General features: G+C 38.0%; 1 protein-coding gene across 1 annotated transcript in view; it reads left to right on the plus strand.

Annotated features, from left to right (window-relative positions):
- Positions 1-20,239, plus strand: part of LOC139964164 (uncharacterized) — a 37,099-nt gene that overhangs the window by 4,270 nt on the left and 12,590 nt on the right. Inside the window, exons 5-12 of the mRNA XM_071965541.1 lie at positions 32-265; positions 1,730-1,880; positions 2,306-2,395; positions 3,195-3,342; positions 7,039-7,119; positions 8,274-9,224; positions 11,455-11,576; positions 12,402-12,494. The gene's annotated coding sequence lies outside the window, so the exon portion shown is untranslated. The remainder of the gene's footprint in view (positions 1-31; positions 266-1,729; positions 1,881-2,305; positions 2,396-3,194; positions 3,343-7,038; positions 7,120-8,273; positions 9,225-11,454; positions 11,577-12,401; positions 12,495-20,239) is intronic.

Below are 20,239 nucleotides of genomic sequence, written 5' to 3' on the forward strand. Positions count from 1 at the left end.
CACATTGCTGTTTTCTTTGCATCTATTTCAGAGTCTGGATACATGGACTATTTGAGCTCACCTTTAATACTGCAGCTTCCATCTTCCCGGCTATGGACTCTTCAGGCACATTATATGTTATGTGTATGGAACTGTAGTCCCTGTACTGACCAATGCACGAAAGTGTGGTACTATGTTTTGGATTGGTCACAGTGAAAGCCTTATTGATGACATCTGCTTTTGAGTGGAAGTCTCAAAACGAGTGGACCATAATCATTTGCTGCAGGTGGGTGTCTCAGATAGTTTGTTTAGCTTCCTGTTGTCAGTGTGGGATATTAGCAGAGAACCCTTTGCAGCATTTGGCATACATGGAAATGTGTACTTCCTGCCCCTCTTGCATACAAATGAATGCTTTTGGCAATATAAATAATTTCCACTGTAGTACTTTGCAAGGCATTCTAAACATGTTGATAAAGCGCTTTTGATATTTCAGATATAAGAAATTTATTGACCAAAAAAATTGGCATTCAGTCCATCTCAGTAAAACAGACAATAAAACAATCATAAATACATCGAAAATACATAAAAATCTGATTCATAAAACGAAAAATTAAGACTACTATGTCCATGTTCTGACACATATATTTGGCTTATTTCCTACATAATTCATTGGCAAGATTGAGAATAGCCCTTTGCAAGAAAGAACGCCTGTATCTCTCGGTTCAGCATCTCATGACAATTAGTCTGCCTGTTTGATTGCTGTAATCTACCCGATGCCCCAGAGGATGTTGGGATGACATGATTGACTTCATATTACTCTGTGATACTCTGACAAGCAACTCATCTACTGAACTGAGGTCATGTGACCGACAAACTTTCCTTGCTTTAGAAACTAGTCTACTTAACTTGGTCATGTCTCTAGCAGTAGTATTTTCACCCCACACGGCTAAACAGAATGTAATGGTGGTCTTGATTGCCGATTTTAATATAGAACAGAGAAATAAGAGTTGGTCTAGTCCGAATAAATTAAGCTTCTGTAATAGGAACATACGCTGATTAGTTTTTGCTAGAATACGTTTTACATGTTCATCCCACTCCAATTTATCAGTGATGGTTTCTCCCAGGTATTTATAAGATTGTCGAGCGCTTCTTAGTCACAGTTTTTGCAGGAATATATCAGAGGAGAATACTGCTTTAATATAGTCAGTGCTCTGCGGAGTGACTTGAGTAGGTGAACTTGATCTAACAGGTTAAGTTCACTTTCAGAATGAGTAGTTACAGCCATTGTACTACTGAACCCTTTACATGCCTTGCCATCAGCATCAGTTGTGAGACACTTGACCGTTAGTGGATTCTTAGCTGTAAGTAATTTGGATTCACAAATCTTTCCACCATTTTGTTCATCTCCGAAATAGGGCATCTTTGCTGAACAGCCCTCGTTGCCTGGACTTTGTACCTTGTGATCCCTTCTTCTTTTCATTTCACCCATTAAGCACAACTTGTTACTGTGATGGTAACCAATAACAAATGTATCCATGGTGACATTCGCAACTATTACATCTCTGCATTGGCTTGCAGGAGCAAATGGAGTCTTACTTCTTGCATTATACTTAGAGGGTTGTGATATTGATGATCATATTCTGCCTGAATTGGAAAGTCTTTGGAGAGGCCATGCAGTTGCAGTGTCTTCTTAATTAGAACCCTCTTTTGTGCAATATTATTTTTGATTAATTTCTTTCATTACATGTAGGTACAAACTGGTTGTAGTGTACTGACCACAGGACTGGGAAGAGACATGCTGTTGAGCAATCTACGAGCTGCACTTGAACTGCCCACTACTCAGAGGCAGCGGGGGCTACCCGTTCCTGGGAAAGGCATCCATACCTGGCGCTCATCCTGTAGTAAGTAATGTTTATATGTACATGCTATTGTGTCTGGGCTGGGTAAAATTAATTCCTTATCCTAGGTTGCCAGGGTCAGCTCTGTGCACCGTTGTCTTTGTAGAGAGTTTCAGAGTATGTTTGGTAGACCAAACCAACTGTGAATAGGAAATAATGGCTTTCAAACAGCATGTGTGTGTATTTGATTAGATGTGTGTGTGCGTGAAGCTATGGGGTTGGAATGGGATTTATTGTGACGCCCAGGGGAGCGTCACGTAAACGCCTCCGTACATAGGTGGCATTACTACTGGTCTAGGTGTCCTGTTAGCGTGTATTGTTTTATTGTTCTCTGGGGGTCTGTTTTATCTAATATCTTTTTATATGTAAAGTGAATTGTTGTAGTTTCATATGCTAATTTATACCTTTTGTTTCCGTCTCCCTTTCAGCTGTCCAGCTCTCGTGACAATAGTCTGGTCCCTCCGTAGCTATGTGGAATGTTCGAAGTTCCAATGTTTCGATTCAGTTTTTGTGTTAAGGTAGGGCACTTGCTATTTTGGGTTCTAAGAGTGTGTTCCATTTTTTGGTGTTTGCTGCTGCCTAGTGAGGTCCGTTGGTCAGTTCGTTAAGTAAGTTAAATGTTCTTTTATAGTTTAGGCAAGTCCGAGTCCTATTTCTTATAATATTGTGGGCGTATTTCCCCGTTTGTCAGAATCCCTTTAAATTATAACATCTAAATTTACTAAAAGGTTGGGAACACGGTTGATATTATCGCCGCAACCTGCGGGTTATTCTTATGTTTGTGGCGCCGGGGTGACTTTAATTCGGGTTGAATTTTCCCCGAGGCAACGCCTACGTATTGTAAAATTAGGACTCGTAATAATATGTTTGGCCACGGACTTCGCAGGTACGTATCGTTATCATTTATGTAAATTATAAGCTGGAATTTATGTGGATTTGTATGTTATTAACTGAATATTGGTCCTAATTTATCACCTTACTACCTTATTTTTGGAGGTCACTGCGTTGACCTAATGTATTATTTAATTTGGTTTTTATAGACACCTGCCCAAGTGGAGAAGGCAAAGGTTTTTGTATTAAATGTATTAGAAGCTTAAAAAGCAATTTATTTGTTTGTGTTTTTATTGGTTCAGGTTGTCTCAACTTGTAGTTGCCCCACATTCATCCTGACATAGGGTGGCCGACAGCGGCCCTATCAAACCCACCGCCGCTCGGCAAGTTAAAACCCTGTTGGGGGCGCTACATTATTGTGATTGGTGGTTACCCAATATGTGAACATAGAGCATTCGATATTATTTATAATTCCTTTTGAAACAGGATTACTGGAGCATGAAGTTGATGGACAAATTTAGGAATGAGAGGAACACATGCAAGCAGTAAAGAGGAGAAGAAACAGTTAAGTGACACCTGTTCCACTGAAAAATAACCAAGTAGATGACCCAGCTAGCAAACAAAGGCATAAAATGTAAGTACAGGTATAACTTTTGAGAATGAAGCTCATCTTGAGGAAAATAGACATCATTAAATAATTAACATACTAGACTAAAATTGCATTATGCAGTTCTATTCACAAATTTGATTTGATTTGATTTGTTTATCACGTGAATATATTCAATGTGATAGGAAGTCCTCTAAAAAACCTTCAGATGGCTTAACAATGTAGAGGACTCCCTGTAAAGAAAAGGAAAAAGAAAACAAAATATATAAGAAAAAATGAACATGTTTAATTAATAAGATGCAATAATTTTTGGAATAAAGTTTCTTCTGAATGATTTTGCAGAAGGTTTATTAATAATATTGTCTGATAGAGAATTCCATGTTTTGATTGTACGTGCCCTTAGTGATAACATCCCCATTGTAGAATTATACCTGTTATAATGTGCATTGCCTGAAGATCTGGTATTGTAATGATGAATATCACTGTTACATATTAAGTAGTCATTAAAAGCATTTGGTAACAGTCCATTCCATGCCTTATAAGCAAATGTAGCAAGGTTAACCCTAATAATGTCATCAGCTTTTAACAACTTAGAACGCTTAATGGCAAAGTAGTTGAGAGGGTAGAAAGCTACAAGTACCTGGGAACGTATATTGATAATGAACTTAATTGGAATGTTCACACAAAGGCTGTTAAGGGTAAAGCCTGCCAACGACTTTATGTCCTTAGAAAATTAAAACAATGCAGAGTTAATTATACCATCATGAAATTATTCTACCAGTCAATCATCCAAAGTGTCATTTCGTCCAGTATTATATGTTTCTTTGGTAGTATGCCGAAGAAGTACAGGGCAGAGCTGGAACGTGTTCAGAAGTTAGCTGAAGGCTGTATTGGTTCAAGTCTTCCGTCACTCTCAATTATATACGAAGAGAGTCTGTTAAAGAAACTAAAAAATATAAAAGAAGATCACACACACCCTTTTCACAGACATATCATTTTCAACAGATCCGGGATACGATTACAGGTGCCCAATACAAAAACGTCCAGGTTCCATAATTCTTTCTTACCTGAGGCAATACACTTATTTAACTCACGTGATCTGGCCACTGTGTGATCTATCACTTGCAGCCCTCTGTGCTGCCCCTGTTACTGTTCTGGTTCTGCCTATTTAGTTTTATTCTCGTAGCTGTTCACTTATAGTTTACTTATTGTATGTTTATGTTTGTATTCACTATTGTTTTATGTTTACTGTCGACGGGAAATAATTTCAGTTTTCTGTTTTTCTGAAATGGACAATAAATTTTCTATCTATCTATAAAAAGAGGATTTGTGTGGTCCCGTGGTTTGGCATGTGTTATATGGCAGACTGCTATCTTCTGTGTAATACAAATGGGATTCAGATTGGTATATCTAGTACCAGACCATATGTTTACAATAATATGTAATATGTGGCTGGACTAATGTCTGATAGAGAATCTTTAATATGTGTTGTGGCAGATAATGCTTAGGCTTAGCTAAAACACCGGTGTTTTTTGCAACTTTTCTACAGACAGTTGTAACGTGGTCACGCCATTTAAGTTAATGATCTATATATATACGCCTAACAATCTAGTACTATTGACTTGTTGTAGTCTTTTACTACCCATAGTAATATCAGCATTCCATGTAAAATTTTTAGAAGTATTAAAAACTATATAGTTTGTTTTATCAATATTCAATGATAATTTGTTGCCAGAGAACCAGTCGCTGAACTTGTCTAATTCAGTTGATACTTCAATATGAAATAAAGTTCTCGATTGTGATACGAAGAAGATATTTGTGTCGTCAGCAAACAAAACAACTTTAACTTTATCAGAAACATTGGTAATGTCATTAACTTATGGGATAAAAAGCAATTGACCAAGTATAGAGCCTTGTGGCACACCACATTGAATTCTCTCCGGTTGGGAATGAGCATTTTTGTAGGATGTATATTGGTAGCGGTTTGCTAAGTAACTGTCGATCCAATTAAGAGGGGTTCCTCTTATGCTGTAACGGTGTAATTTATTCAGCAGAATTGTGTGGTCTATTGTGTCAAATGCCTTTGAGAGGTCCAGGAAAACCCCGACACAGGTACTATTCTTGTCAAGATTACTATACAAATTGTCAATGGCATCAGCTAGTGTTAGCTCAGTGGAGTGTTCAGGATGGAATCCATACTGTTCCTGGCATAAATTGTTATATTTTGAAATAAAGTTAAAAATACGATTATACATAAGCCTTTCAACTATTTTGGAAAAACATGATAATAGTGATGTAGGTCGATAATTTTCAAAGTTTTCTGAATCCCCTTTCTTAAAGACAGGGATGACCTTGGCAATTTTTAGCATATCAGGAAAAATACCGGTATTGAACGACAAATTACAAATGTGGGTGAATGGTTTGGTAATAAATAGGATAACTTGTCTTACAATACCATGCTTAAAATCATCGTATCCAGCTGCTTTATCGGGTTTCATGCAAGAGGCTGCTGTTTTTAACAACTCCTCCTCACTGACAGGATGAGAAAACATGGAATGAGTGTTAACATCAATGTTCACAGATTCCTGTGATTTACGTTTGTGGTTGATTTTACTTGCCAGTGATGGCCCCAGATTGACGAAAAAGTCATTAAATTTATTAGCAATGTCATGGTCGGTGTTAATCTCTTTGTCACCATCCTTGAAAAAGAGGGATACGATGATTGTTTACGACCTTTATGGAGTAGTTGGTTAATGGTATCCCATGTGCCTTTTGGGTTACTCCTCGCATTATCAAATTTATTGTTGAAATATAATTTTCTAGAAAATTTGATAACATGATTGAGCTTATTGCGATATTGAGAATAAATAGTTTTATTTACACCAGACGGGTTCTTAATATGTCTTTTAAATAGCTTATCTTTTCTTTTGATAGAAAATAGAATACCTGCAGTAATCCACAGGTGTCTCTTTCGACGTCTCTTAGATTTGGTGACGCATTGCTCAGGAAAGCATTGATTATATATGGCATTGAAATTGTTATAAAACATAGAATAGGCAATGTTTGCATCAGTTTGGGATGAAACATTTTCCCAAGAAGCATCTAGGATTGTTGAGAAGAAATTCTGTACATTTGTTTTGCAGTAGTTCCTCACATACATAGGGCCCCTTTGCCTACTTTTGTGTATGGCAGTTTGGAGAAATAATGGATGATGGTCACTGAGATCGGTTACAAAGATACCAGTTATTAGTTTGCAGTCATCATAGGTTATAACATTATCTAAAAGAGTTGCAGACGTGCAACCCACACGGGTAGGTTTGGTAATAGTAGGACAAAATCCACTGGCATATAGTAAGTTTAAAAAGTCAGCAGATTTAATATTGTCAGCAAGATCAATATTATAATCACCCATAATGTACGCACTATGTCGTTCATTCGGGAGTTGGGTTAAAATTTTGTTTACGTGTGTCAGAAAAATATGCGGTGAACTTTTTGGAGGCCTATAAATTACGCCTATGGTATAATTTTTCATTGCTGATGTTATGTCAACCTCAATGAACATTGACAAAATCATTGAAAATGCTTATATGGTTTCTGAGTTTGAAATTTAAATCGTTGTTTACAAATAAACAAACACCGCCACCTCTCCTTTCAGGACGTGTAATAACATGTTTCATTTGTAACTTTTCTAAGATTTTGACTGATATGATGCTTTTTTTGTAGTTTGACGTGAAGTTAGGTGTTGCAGAAAATGTACGTTTGCAGTGTATGCTGAGGGCAGCTATGGAGACCAGGTACAATCAGGTAAGTTCGTTCCTTACTTTTTAAACATCTTAGGTCCAAGCATGTGTTATATTATGTGATATGCCTGCTACTATACTGTACTAGATGGAATAATTATTTCAGTATGTGAACGAAGACGTTACAAGTATTCATATTTGCTTGCATTTCATTTTTATATTGTAGGTGATTTCTGTTGGTAGACAGCATAAGGCTAGATAGGTTGCACATATTCTGTGATATTTGCCAGTAGCACCCTCAGTTTTATCACAAGTTTTTGTAGTATAAGATGGCCGTGTCCATGTGTTCGATAAAGGTAACTGTTGTGTACATATTGTTGTTGGCGTTGGTACATAATAGTATTCCATGGCATTGGGATTAGTTGGTCATATGTACACTTAGAGTTGTAATAAATAAGCTGTATTGATTCCCTTCAGCTATCATCTATTGACAAAGCAAATATTTTTTTAGATGCTTATGGATTTTGGACAAATTTAAGATTTTATATCTTATTTTTTTTTATCATATGTCGGTTATAGCCATGATTTTTAGAATAGAAGGTTAATTTTTGACATGAGATGCATTGTGGGTTGCATGGCATAAGCATTTAAAAGAGCCTTCTACTCCTTAATATTAAAGGAGCCATTTACTCTTTAATATTTTCTGAGCATTAAAGGAGTGTTCCAACATTTAAAAGCTAGTTTATGATTTTATCAAGCATTGTTTAATTATTACACATTTGTTTTCCTTTTCCTCCTATTTTTTGATGTAGAGCTTGCTAGTGGGGAACAAAATACCAGCGCTTAAAGAGAAAAACTGAGTTCTGCCTTCCCTTGCCATACTATATCTCCCCCCCACCCACCCCTCCCCTTGGATGTCGCAACCAGACTTCTCTAACCACCCAATCCTTTACATATAAACAATGTCCAATCAATTGCCAGGTAGTGTTTATAGAGTTATAGAACAACAGTGTTTGTTTCAATTATCAAGGCGACTTCTCTGCATATGCTGGTCTTTTCTACTGCTCTCAAATGCTAGCTAATGGCTAACTTGATCAATTGTCTTGCATTCTTTTCTTGATATAGTTTTGCCTTCTTTTGTGTAATCTAAATAATTAAGTCACTCACTGTTTTATTTAAAGGCAACAATGAACTAAGGGATTTTTTTTGGATCAACAGATAACTTCTGGAGAAGAGTGGAATAACCCCAATGTTGGATGCTTCTCGGCCAAAAGATGTTTTTCTCATCAACTTCAAAGCAGTTGCTACATATTGATAGATAGTGTTCAAAGTTAAAAGTCTGCCAAAGCAATAGTAAAAGTAATAATAAATCCAGACAAGGTGCTAAATGCATTTAACATGTGCACACTTCGGCAGCCGCTGCTGTGAGTTTAATTCATTTATTTGTTTTATCACCAATTGTGTACAAAGGGAAAGGAAGTCTCATAATAAGTCATAAAAGACTTAACAAGGTCGGAGACTCGCTGGGAGAAAAGAAAAAAAAATGAACAAATAGGTGAGTATCCACCTTTATAATTACTTTCATGATTCTTAGAGCAGGTTCCTTTTTTCTTTACTTGGATTTTGATCACTTTTTTTTAAGATCTTTAGCTTGACTTGTCACATTTCGATTTGTTTTGATTAATACCTGGTTGACTTTATAAATTTGCTGACCACATAAAAGAAAAGAAAAAGAAGAATAAAAACTACCTTAAAAGCAATGATGTCATAGATTATGTAGGATTTTAAATGTTCTTTGAATATTCAATATGTTTGCCTAGCATTACCCTTCCTGCAAGTTGTTGACCAAAGCAAATCGTTAAAAGCAAAGATGTCATAGAATATGAAGGATTTTGAATTTTTTGCTTTGTATCTTGACAGGTCTCAACTATGAAGTGTGGCCTATTGCCGATCAGTCAAGTTGCCTTGATTTGTGGTGAGATCTCTATACTATGACTACACGGAGATCGTGGTCGAGGAGGAACAGAAGGATCAAATCATCCCCCCTGGGGCCCCTGGACCCAAAAACAAGATCCTATTCTTGCGTAACCATGTATCGTCTGCTGTGGTGGGTCCATAGAGGAGGCGTACTTCCTAGCCCTCAACTGTGTAGCAGCATGTGAGATACAGGTAAAGAATTAGCTGGACTTGGTCCAACGTGGTCGGATTGCTTGTAAAACTTAGCAGTGTGAGGCCAAATGTTTTCTGGTTATGTTACAGTTTGTTCATTCTCCTCCATTTCAGAATATTTTGGAGACCTGTGAAAGTTACAGAGCTTTCCTTTTTTAAGCTGTTTTTAAAGAGCCGGGAATGGGGTAAGGGGGGGGGAGGGGGTTAGGGTTGAAAATGGACAAGATTAGTCAACTCGAAACACAAAGTAAATGGTATGGATTGAGTTAATCTTTGTTATGACCCTCTCCTCTGAGAAAAGTTATCTGAAATTTTCAAACTGTTTCCAAACAATATAATCAATTTTGGAATTTTTATTGTCTTGGGAATGATTGTATCTCCTAGCCTACACGGAACTTGATTTTGCCATTAGCATAGTCTACTTCTGTATCAATATGTAGTCATTACACTCTCCTCAACTCTCTCCACCCCCGAAGATTCCGCTTCTGTACAAACTTTTGTTTGCTATTTCCTGAGTCAAACTAGGCTCTGAGTAACAGCAGAAAGCCACCCGCAATAGCAAAGCCTGCTCCATGAAATGAAAAGAAAATAACAGCGGTTGTAAAAGTATGTTTGACTGGAATAATTGCTAGTCTTGATGCGACTTGCCGACTCCAAATCAGATTTATGGATTTGGATTAAGGCATAGTAGGGGATGTTTGCTTTCTAACATGTATGTGCACTAATAATGTTGACATTCAGCGATAAAGTTCCCATAATATTCTTTTTGATGTCTGACCCCAAGGGCAAGGTTACCCACCTGGGAGATGTGTTTCATTATTGACCTTGGAAACCAGGGTCTTTTGGCTAATGTAAATCCTTAGAAAAGCTACCAGTTGAAACTGTGGGAAAAATTTCCCTTAGAGATCATTCATGAAAGTCATAATTGAGTTTTCTATTTGTATGTCTTGAAGGTTCAGCAACACACTTTACTACTGGGTTAGCGGGAAGCAGGATTGTCACCATTCTGGACAAGGGCGTAGGAACCGGGGGGGGGGGGGGGGGGGGGGGCACCAGCCCCCCAATGAAAAATGTGGAGGGGCGGAAGTATCATTCCGCCCCCCTGCTCTGCAAGTCAGAAAACCCCTTTTTCATTTCCAAATGAGAAAAAAAGTCTCATTTGGAGCACCAAATTGCATCTAAGGCCAGGTGAAAATACAAAATTAAGTTTACAAAAAGGAGTGGGTGTTGAAGTGTGCTATATTGCACCAAATTGCATCTGAGGCCACCTGGAAATGCAAAAAATTCCAAAGGGGAGGGGGACACCCCCTCCCCTTAGACCCCTCCCCCAGGCCGGCCATCAGTCTTCAGCCCCCCCACTCAAAAATACCTTCCTACGCCACTGATTCTGGACAATGTGATCCGGGCGCGGTGATTTGTTTCAAATATTGATGGGGTACATTTGCTTGGGTGCAGGCGCGTAGCAATTTTCATCCCCAAAATTGTTCTCGCGCTTTGTGATATTTTGTATATTACTATCTAAGCGGAGCGCCACCATCATTTGGCACGCAGCGTACAAGAAAATTTCTGGTTTTGATAGCCCCCAGATCACCGAAAATGGCACTTCTCAGGCTTGAAAATGACCAACCAGATGAACACTTTTGCCTGAGAACCAAGTTTTTTCCACATAGTTTTTTTTTTTCATCCATTACCTATTTTAAGATTGACACCAGTCACACATCATGTTGGACCTCATTGCATCTCCTGTGGATCATTGCTTTTGTAGGTAATACTACGTAACGGCCCACAATACCCGTCAGCCCCACTTTTCGAGGCCCATTATTTGTTCAGAATTTGAATAAACAAATTCACTTCAAACATGCCCATAATGTTGCACAAAATATCATCTATGGACAACCAATATAGAAAAAAAACCTTCAACCCCTAACAGACCTGTCAAAATTGCACGAGTAGAGGGAAGTATGATGAAGAATGTTGGTCAGGGAATTTTTCGAAAATTCAGACACAGTTAATTTATTGGTGAACAAATATTAACACCTCTTATAACAGCTACTATAAAACTTCGATATCATAAAAAAAAATACAAAAAAAAAAATTGAGGGGGGGCGGTCTCCCCCTTCGCCCCCTGGCTACGCTCCTGCGGTTAGAAATCTTGTAGGAAACAGGCCAAATGGAAACCCAGTGATTATGCGTCATCCACAACTCTTCTCTCTGGTTACATTTTTCACAGTGGGTAGGTGACAAGGACCCCAAGAGTGGTGATGCAGTCGCTATCACCGATCCACAACATTTTGCAAGACAGGGACAAGATCATAAGGAGTACAAGAAGAAGGTTTAAACTACGTTGATGACGTTATACACTGTTATTTCTAATTGATTGTTTATTTTTGTTATTTGTCACCACTTTCTCCTTCCTCTCACTTCTTTCCCATTTTTTCGCCTTTCCCCTAATTCGGTCTTCCGAGGAGTGAATGATGTATCTGGTATGTTGTAGAAATAGTGGTAAAAAAGAAAGATAATGTAAAAGTGTATCAGTGGGTGTTGCCCTGGATTCGTTGAAGCGGACTCCCCACGTAGGTAGGGTTCTCCCCTTGTAGGGAGCGGACTCCCCATTTAGGGAGCCATTTCCACATATAGGGAGGGTTCACCTAAGAAAGGTTTTTAAGTTGTGCTATTTACTACTTTTGTATTTTTATGGTAGGTTGAAGCGGATGGGTGTATATTTCCTCACGCCCCCTACCCCCTTCCCACCCAGGATCATTTTACACACAGCAGACCCTTAGCAAGCCTCAAAAATTTGCTGTGAGAACTTTAAACATTCTTAAATCTCTCCTCCTTAGTATCACTATTCAATGTCCTCTTAGTGTTATGTTATGTGTCTTCTTAGTGCTATGTTATGTGTTCTGTCATTCTGACATCTTTGATAGATGTCCCAAAGAGTGTCTGCCGGTGAAGTTTCCGTAACCATATTACCCAGAAATGAAAAATTGATGAGGTCACACCTGCATCCAACAGAACGAGGCATTTAGCACTCATGCCACATGCTCCTTGCAGCTGGTGCCAGGACTGCGGTGGCAAAAGGCATGAATTTTTAATGCCTCATCCTTAATGGCAGAGAGACTATGAATAGAAGTGTTATAATATTACCAACGAGGATGTTTACTCTTTGAATTTCAGATTAGGCAAGAGCGTTTTGGGAATTAGACGCACCCTGGACCCATCTCTGAAGTTCTGGCAGGTATAACTAATGGAGATGCTTGCAGAACACAGGTGCGTTGGAATTTTCCTTGTCTCTGGCCCCCTCTACCTTCCATTTTTCTCCCCACCCCCTCTGCATTTATCTATTAAGTCCACATTCTTAAAGGATATCTCTTGTTTTAGATTATGAAGAGCAGAGCCACCCACCTATTTCTGTTTATAGATTGTTTATCATTTGCATACTAGTATAAAGTATACCGACTAAGTAGTGTAGTATGTCAGCTGATAAGGCTTTTTGTGGACAAGACCGTAATAAGTTGGTGTAGGGTTACACAGCAGTTGTACGGGTATGCTACTGTAGACAAGGACAGAATAAAGCGCCCTCGCTACCTGTTGTGTTCTAACACGTCTCATACCAGCACAACAGTGTCCTGTTTCATTTAAGCTTTAACACTGGTTCGAGAGTAAACCACCTGTATCAGCCCGATGACCCTCTAGTAATATTGTAAACATTGATCAAGATCTAATAATATGGTAAAGTTTGATCCAGTTTTGTACCAGTTAACTTAAGAATAGAAAGTCTTTTTTTTTCTGTCTGTAGTTAGGTAATACAGTAGCTTGGCTGGCCTATCCCCCAATCCCAACAATTATTTTTATGTTATTTGATTAAGCATTATCTTGACGGCACCTACAAATGGGCTGCCAAAAACTTAAGTATCGTTGCTTAGAAAAATTGTAAAAATCTTCATCATTAATCCAAAACAAGCACTAAGTAATAGAAAGAGAGAAAATAAAAGGGAGGGGGGGGGGCAATTTTGTTTTATCAATGTGCCTGGTGTGACAGTCGTTAGGATACGATTCATGTGTACTTATTAAAGTGTGGTGAAAATGACGGATGGTCTCGACATTCCTTCCGTTAGGTTCTATGTAAGTAATATCAGTGAATGTACCACAAGAAAGTACATGAGCTACGGGGAAAAGTTGAGATATTAGCCACTCCCCCCTCCTCCCCCCACCCCACTCCACCCAGTAAAATGTGTGGTTAAATTGACACTGAAGCTAGTACTTGGACATGCCACTGGAGTTGCACTTCATGTTAAAATCAATAGGTTGAACAAACTCCCATTGATAAGATCGAACTAATTGATCAATCTCAACTTACTAAAGCCAGCTTACTCGGAAACAAATATCTTTCAGTTATGGCTTGTTTTGACATTCTTCATTAATGATTACACAAAGTGATTGGTTTTAAGTGTAGAAATCATGTCACCTTTTATGTGAGTCATAAATCAATGCTTTGCTTTACTTTTGTTGGTGAACTCGGTTTGATCAGTGCTGTTCTACCCAACCTCTACCCCCCACCTATCCCCACCCCCCAAATTGCAGTTGTTTTCGGATTGGTTTGACTAGACACACATGTTTGAAAGACTTGCCTGCAGCTTTTGTTTACTTTTCAATTGAGTGTTTTGTTTTGAAATTATTTTTGAAGTGATATTGTTTTCGTAAGCTTCACTTTCACCCTTTTTTTGCATGAAAAAATGTTTTGATTGTAATGTGTGTATCTTTGCTGAACATCAGAAAGAAAAAAAATAAAAGAAGATAATTTCATAATGAAACTATAGTTTAGAGAATTAATACGCAGGAGATTCTCAAAGAATATTATTTTAGATTTGCCAGATTTTCTGAAAACATCGGTTCTGATCCTGTTTCTAGCTTTAGTGTTTGGCTAACAAACAGTTTTAAACAAAAAAAATGGGGAAAAAAGTGCTCCTTTAATCTAAATTGCCTGCATGGAATATAGCTCCACTTTTAGTCAAATTACAGTAGTGCATGTCACCTTTAAACCCTGTCTTTCTTCAATCTCCTTAAACTAGATCCCCCAAAATTGCTTGACTTTCTCTCCAAACTGGGATGTTGCCTCGACCAAAAAGAGGGCAGAAAGGAGAAACTGTTTTCTTTCTTAATTCAGCCATTTTTTGGGGCATTTGCTACAATGATGTGATTTTGCTGTGACGTTGTCACAACTTGTCACAACGTGTCACAAGTCTGTATTTACTCTGTCGTTGTCGTTGATGTTGTTGCAAGTTTTGGTTTTCCTTCCCCACTCGGTCGACCAGGATGCGCCACTGTCGGATTCTCGTGACGGTATGTAACCAGGCCAACAGGAATAGGAAATAAATTTAATAACAAAACAAGAACAATAGCGCATCTTGGGAATAAAAGCAACCGAAATATCATCATTTTGTCACGGTGGATTTATATTGCAGACTTGAGGTTTCCGTATCTATGAGGACATTATTAGAACAAACATCAGTAGCAACTGAAGTTCTCTCTCACCCTGTTTACTTAATCCATTTTCATTTTTCTTGGTGGTGAAGGGTGATGGGTGTGGGGAAGTGGGGGGGGGGGGTTAAATGCCACCCTGAATATTTAAAATATGCAAAATTCTTAAAACCACAGAAAGATCAAATGTAAGAGAGGATTAAGATGTCTTACTTTACTTTTCATATAGCAGAAGGGACAGAGTGATCAGGCTAATTAGCCATGTGAAGTTGCACCTCTTTGGGTGTGGGTTGGAGGGGGGAGAAATACACCAAGGATTTCGTACAGAAATATTGCATAATATTGCCTTCACCTGGTGGTAATTAGAAATGAATGAAAAGTGTAGTACGTTAAATGCTACTTCACAAAATTGATTGATCTTTTAGCTTTCAATTCAGGCTTCGTCTCTGAAATGCTCTCTCAACCGATTCTCCATTCAGTGATAAAAGGACATCTGGATTCAACTTTAAGTCTCTGCTTGTTTGTTTGTTTCTGTCCTCTCTAAATATGAAAGTCTCAATATCTGTCCCATCCATGTTTTGCCATGCCAAGCATCATATATTTACGGACTAATTGCACCCATTTCGACGATGCTGAATTAAAACTCATTAAAGTGTTTTTAGGGAACTATCCAGTAGCTACTTGACCCGACTGTCAACTTATTTTCTATGGTTTCAAGTTTTTCTTGGGTATTTTGAGTTTTTCATATGACGTAAACACAAACAAAAATGTTGGTCATGAATAGCACACAGCTCCTCTGTTTTTACTTACATTTCAAAACTGAGTAAATTGGTTGGTTTTATAACTTGCCTCGTAGTTGTGTTCTGATGAATATCCTTCATTGTTTGTACCTACTTTCATGTGATATTTAGGTATAAAGCCCCATTATGCCTTCCATTATAAACACGAACAAACTGTTCTCTAACCCTATTTTGGTACCATTGTGTAGTTAATAAGCAGACAATCTTGTAGGTGCATTGTTTGCCAAATATTTTGGCCGAATCTCAGAGAACGAGCGAGAATAGAAACCTCCAAAACATTATTATTCAGACCGTCCAGATGGAATGCATAGTGAGACTTTAACATCAAAGGACAAGATGTACAGTGACCTTTGAGTTAATGTTATATATTCTTTGATGGTATGATATTCCTTTTATTACCCTTATATTTCTTACATCATGGTGAAGCGTGTAAAACCTACCTTTATAATCCCCACCGGTTTCATACACAGTGTATCAAAGACTGGAACAGTATGAACTATCTTTTAACTGTTTCCATTCATTTAGAAGATAGTACAGTATTCAAATGGTGGCCTTTACTGTAGAGTTGTTTACTCTGTTGTTCACTCTGATAGTTGAGTATAATTAAGTTACATAATATATGCTGCAAGACACTTGGGGCGACATTTTATGAAGGAAGTACGTTCCTTTGTAGCTACTTGTTCTGTTTGCTATATGATCTAACTGTTAACAATGAATTATTTGACAACCTGTAGGCTTTATTTTCACACTCAAATGAGTACTTATTAATGATTACCCACATTGTTGATTATTATAGATGTGATTGAACACACAATATCACAACCTAATTAAAAGGCTTGTATTAGTATACATCTCTCTCCAGAGGCTCCAGTTCACTGTACTTTCATCAAGGGATGTCATTTTCTTATCATGTTTTCAGTTTTAGTACTTTTATCTTTTATGTTACTGTTTAATTATCATTCAATTATGGTGTGTATGTATGCTGTTGATAAATAAAAAGGATTCCAGCTTTGGTAAAATAAATGGCTGTCCTTTGAGTTTCTTATGAAGCTAAGATTTATATCAGAGCTGTAACATTATGTAAATGTGGTTTTCTGTTTCTTAATCTTGGCGTCCAATTGCACTACACATTCAACAAGTGCAACTACCCCCTCCCCCCACTCCAAAGGTAAGAATGGGGTTACACGGCCCTTGTAATAATAATAATGAGCAGTTATTTTGACAAAGCTTAACCAAACACAAATGTGGGAGAAGCCTGCACAGGCGTATGGATCACAACGTACACTACGGGTGGCTTCCAATTCAACATTTTATATAAAATTTAGAAACTCATTTCAGATGGGAAAACTGTAGACTGCTCTTGGATGATAAACCCACCTTACATAGAACCTCCTGATTGCCAAACCTCATTGCTTCAAATGCCATTGCCTTTATCCACTCGATCACAGCACCAGTGGTTCATCCTAGATGAAACCTGGCATAGGGAGGGGGGGGGGCACCTAAGATACAGTTACAGCAACTGAAGTAGATATAACTATTGATTCTATTAAAATTTAGCAACCCTCTACTTTGCCCAACCTCTACTTCAAGACATGCATAAGGAACAGATGCTCTAGAACTCTGCACAAAAAGGTAAGACTGTACTTTAAGAACAAAACCTCTACATGGATCAGAGAAACAGTGAATTTCATTTAATACCTTCATTTATATTGGAGAATGGGTTAAAAATTCAGACAATTCATCTAAAAAATCTCAAATGTGACATTTTATCACAAAATTCAAGCAGTTTTTGCCAAAATTTGTTGTATCTGAAAATGTTCATGCAGCTAGCTAAACAATTTTTGGCTGACATTTTTATGTCAAGATTCGCCCCAAGAGTCCCCCTCAAAAAGTGTAAATTATTATCTTTAGAATGTCTGTCCCATGGATACGCCAGACCTACACCCTCGCCCCCCCCCCCCCCGGGTTGATCATAACAGTAAGCCTACTGTCCCGCCTAGGCCTAATGCCAGACCAACCCATTCGGGTAATGATATATTGGTCATTAAAACAACTTTTCTGACAAGATTCGCAGCGAACTCAATAAATTATCTTGACCAACATGTTTAATGACCTTAGGCCTATGTTATGAGACCATTTGAATTGTTTCGTTGTAAATGTAATGATTTCAAATGGATATGCATCTAGCTATTGTATGCTTTATAGAAGACTTCCTTTCACCTTGTATATTTGCACGTGAAAAAACAAAATAAATCAAATGAAATGTCATTGCTAGTTTTTTTTTTTTTTCAATTAATACGTTGATATATTATGCGGTGTTTGTCCCACATGGCTTGCCATAGACGCATACGGTCGTGGTCAAAGGTTAAGCAACGGAGCGCGAATTATGATCTGTATGTAAAGCTCACGAAAGGTTACGCGAGCGGTGCAGTTCGCTTCCTGGCAGCCGTTGGCTAACAATGCATACGTAATTGTAATTTGAAGCCTATTCTGTATGGGGGGTAACTGCCAAAGAATGTGAATGGCAGATATATTCGCCAGCTCGAAGGTTGTGTATTAGTTTTGTGGAGCAAGCTAGTACTTCACATTGTTTGAGTCATCGAGCGTGAGAAATTACGCTAGCCTATCATATAATAGTATCGCTTAGGCCTAACGATAGGCTAGCTCACGTAGGCACTGGCGTCTATACTAGTTGGAATGCTAATCTAGGCCTAATATGATATTCACTAGCCTAGACAATTAACGTAAGTAAAGTAAGTCACTTTATATCTTCCGACAAAATACTAGACCTAGCTGGTAGGGCCTAATTACTTTCTGGTTAAGGCTAGTACAGTTAGGTTAGGCCTAACTTAATTAGCCTAGGCCTAAATGTCTTTAAATTCCTACCAGAGTAGCCTACCATAGCCTAGGCTATGCCATCTAGCACTTAAACACTAACAGTAACGCATCCTCAAGAAACTAACTCGCAGCCGGACAAATTAGCCTAGGATGAAAGCTCTCTCTCTTTCCTTTTTTTTCCATCATGACAGGCAAGGTCGTTGGTTTCTTCTCCAACTTTCCAGAATAAAAACAATAGTTTCCTCCCTGAAATTATTTTTAGGGGTTGAAACCAACGTTTTTCAGGGGAGGAAAGAAAGACGGCTTGGCTGTGGAAATAATTAATTTAGGTAGTGAAGCAACTGTACGTAGTAAATGTGTCTTGTGATTTAGGAGAGTTTGGTGAAAGAATTGAACATATTTCAAAGAGACACTTGTACTTGTAGTAATTGAAGAAACTGGTAAATAGGAAAACAAGGAGAGGAACCAAGGAGGGCATACCTACTGTATAGGCTAAATTGTCTATGTTATTTCATTCCCACAATGAATGCCATACAAGCATACAACCCATTACCACTATGAATTCCACGCATGTAAATTACCCCATGTTTGCATACAATCCTATGCAAACAATCTGGCCTATTCACAAACATTTTTTATCTTCCAATCACTGAACAGTTACACAAGGAAGATACCTGGTCACATTTTCTATTTTCATACTATCACAACTTTCTTTAGCTTGCTCTACAAGAATATGCAGTCAGAGCCTTCAGAACAACAGTCTCCTCCCTTGAAAATAGTATGTTAGTTTCCTTAACCATGTTATTTTTCACCCTTAACTTTACCTTTCTCCCTTTAAATCTGTTCTTACAGTTATTCCACTCACAACATCTATTCTTTCCACATAGCCTAGCCAATATGCCTCCCATGAAAAACCTTAGTTAACTCCCCTGGAAATGTTAGTTTCCAGTAAAAACGTACTTGACTCCCGTATGATGTAGGGGAGGTAAGTTACCCAACTTTTAAGTGGGAGGAAAATAACGCTGTTAGGGGAGGGAACAAATGGCCCCAGGCTAGGCCTACCACCAAATGAAAATGGGAAACATAGGCTAGCCTACCAAAGCAAAGGCTAGATAGAGATGAGGATGAACTAGCCTATCCTAGGCTTCTTATACAAGCAACGGTACTTTGTAAAATGAAATTATCAAGCAATTAGGCCTAGCTCTGTGGTCTAATTGATGTTAGTGATGGACAAGTATGGAGAAAACTCTCCATGAAAGCTGATGTTACCTAGCATAGGCAACTAAATTGATATACATGTATTAATTTGATCAACTAGCATAATTTTGACCTGAAACTAGGCTTAACAGTATTGGTCCAACTCTCAGCATATCTTTATCAGATCATAGTCTTCTTTTGATGCCTAAGGCATGATTTTATGGTCTGCAGAACTGTTTCACTGAAACTTTGATTATTATTAAACCGAATTCAAACTTTGCCAAGTCAACCTCTCATTGTTGAGTAATTGTCTTTAATTTGGTTTTTAATTTGAAAACATTGATTGAAAGTTGTGAGGAACACAACTCATGGTAAACACATATTAAGAGTATTGAGAGATAAGTACAAGATATAGTATCTCTGTCCTTGTTGATATAGAATATTATTACACAGGTGCTAGAAGTCATGGAAGCACATGAGGGTTTACCATGAATATACTAATATGTTGTTGGTACCTGTGTATTGGCTGAAAAGCCAGTTTTCATCTTTGCTAAGTGTACATGTTGTAGCTTAAGTGTCGGTCCTTATTTCACTTGTCAAGTTTCTTGTTTCAAGAATGATGTTTATTTCAGACATTTTTTCAATTTTGCAGCTCCTCATGAATGTGCTTGCTAAGTTTGTTTAAACTAGTACATGCTC

This window comes from Apostichopus japonicus, chromosome 22, assembly GCF_037975245.1.
Source record: "Apostichopus japonicus isolate 1M-3 chromosome 22, ASM3797524v1, whole genome shotgun sequence".
In the NCBI taxonomy this organism is placed as follows: Eukaryota; Metazoa; Echinodermata; class Holothuroidea; order Aspidochirotida; family Stichopodidae; genus Apostichopus; species Apostichopus japonicus.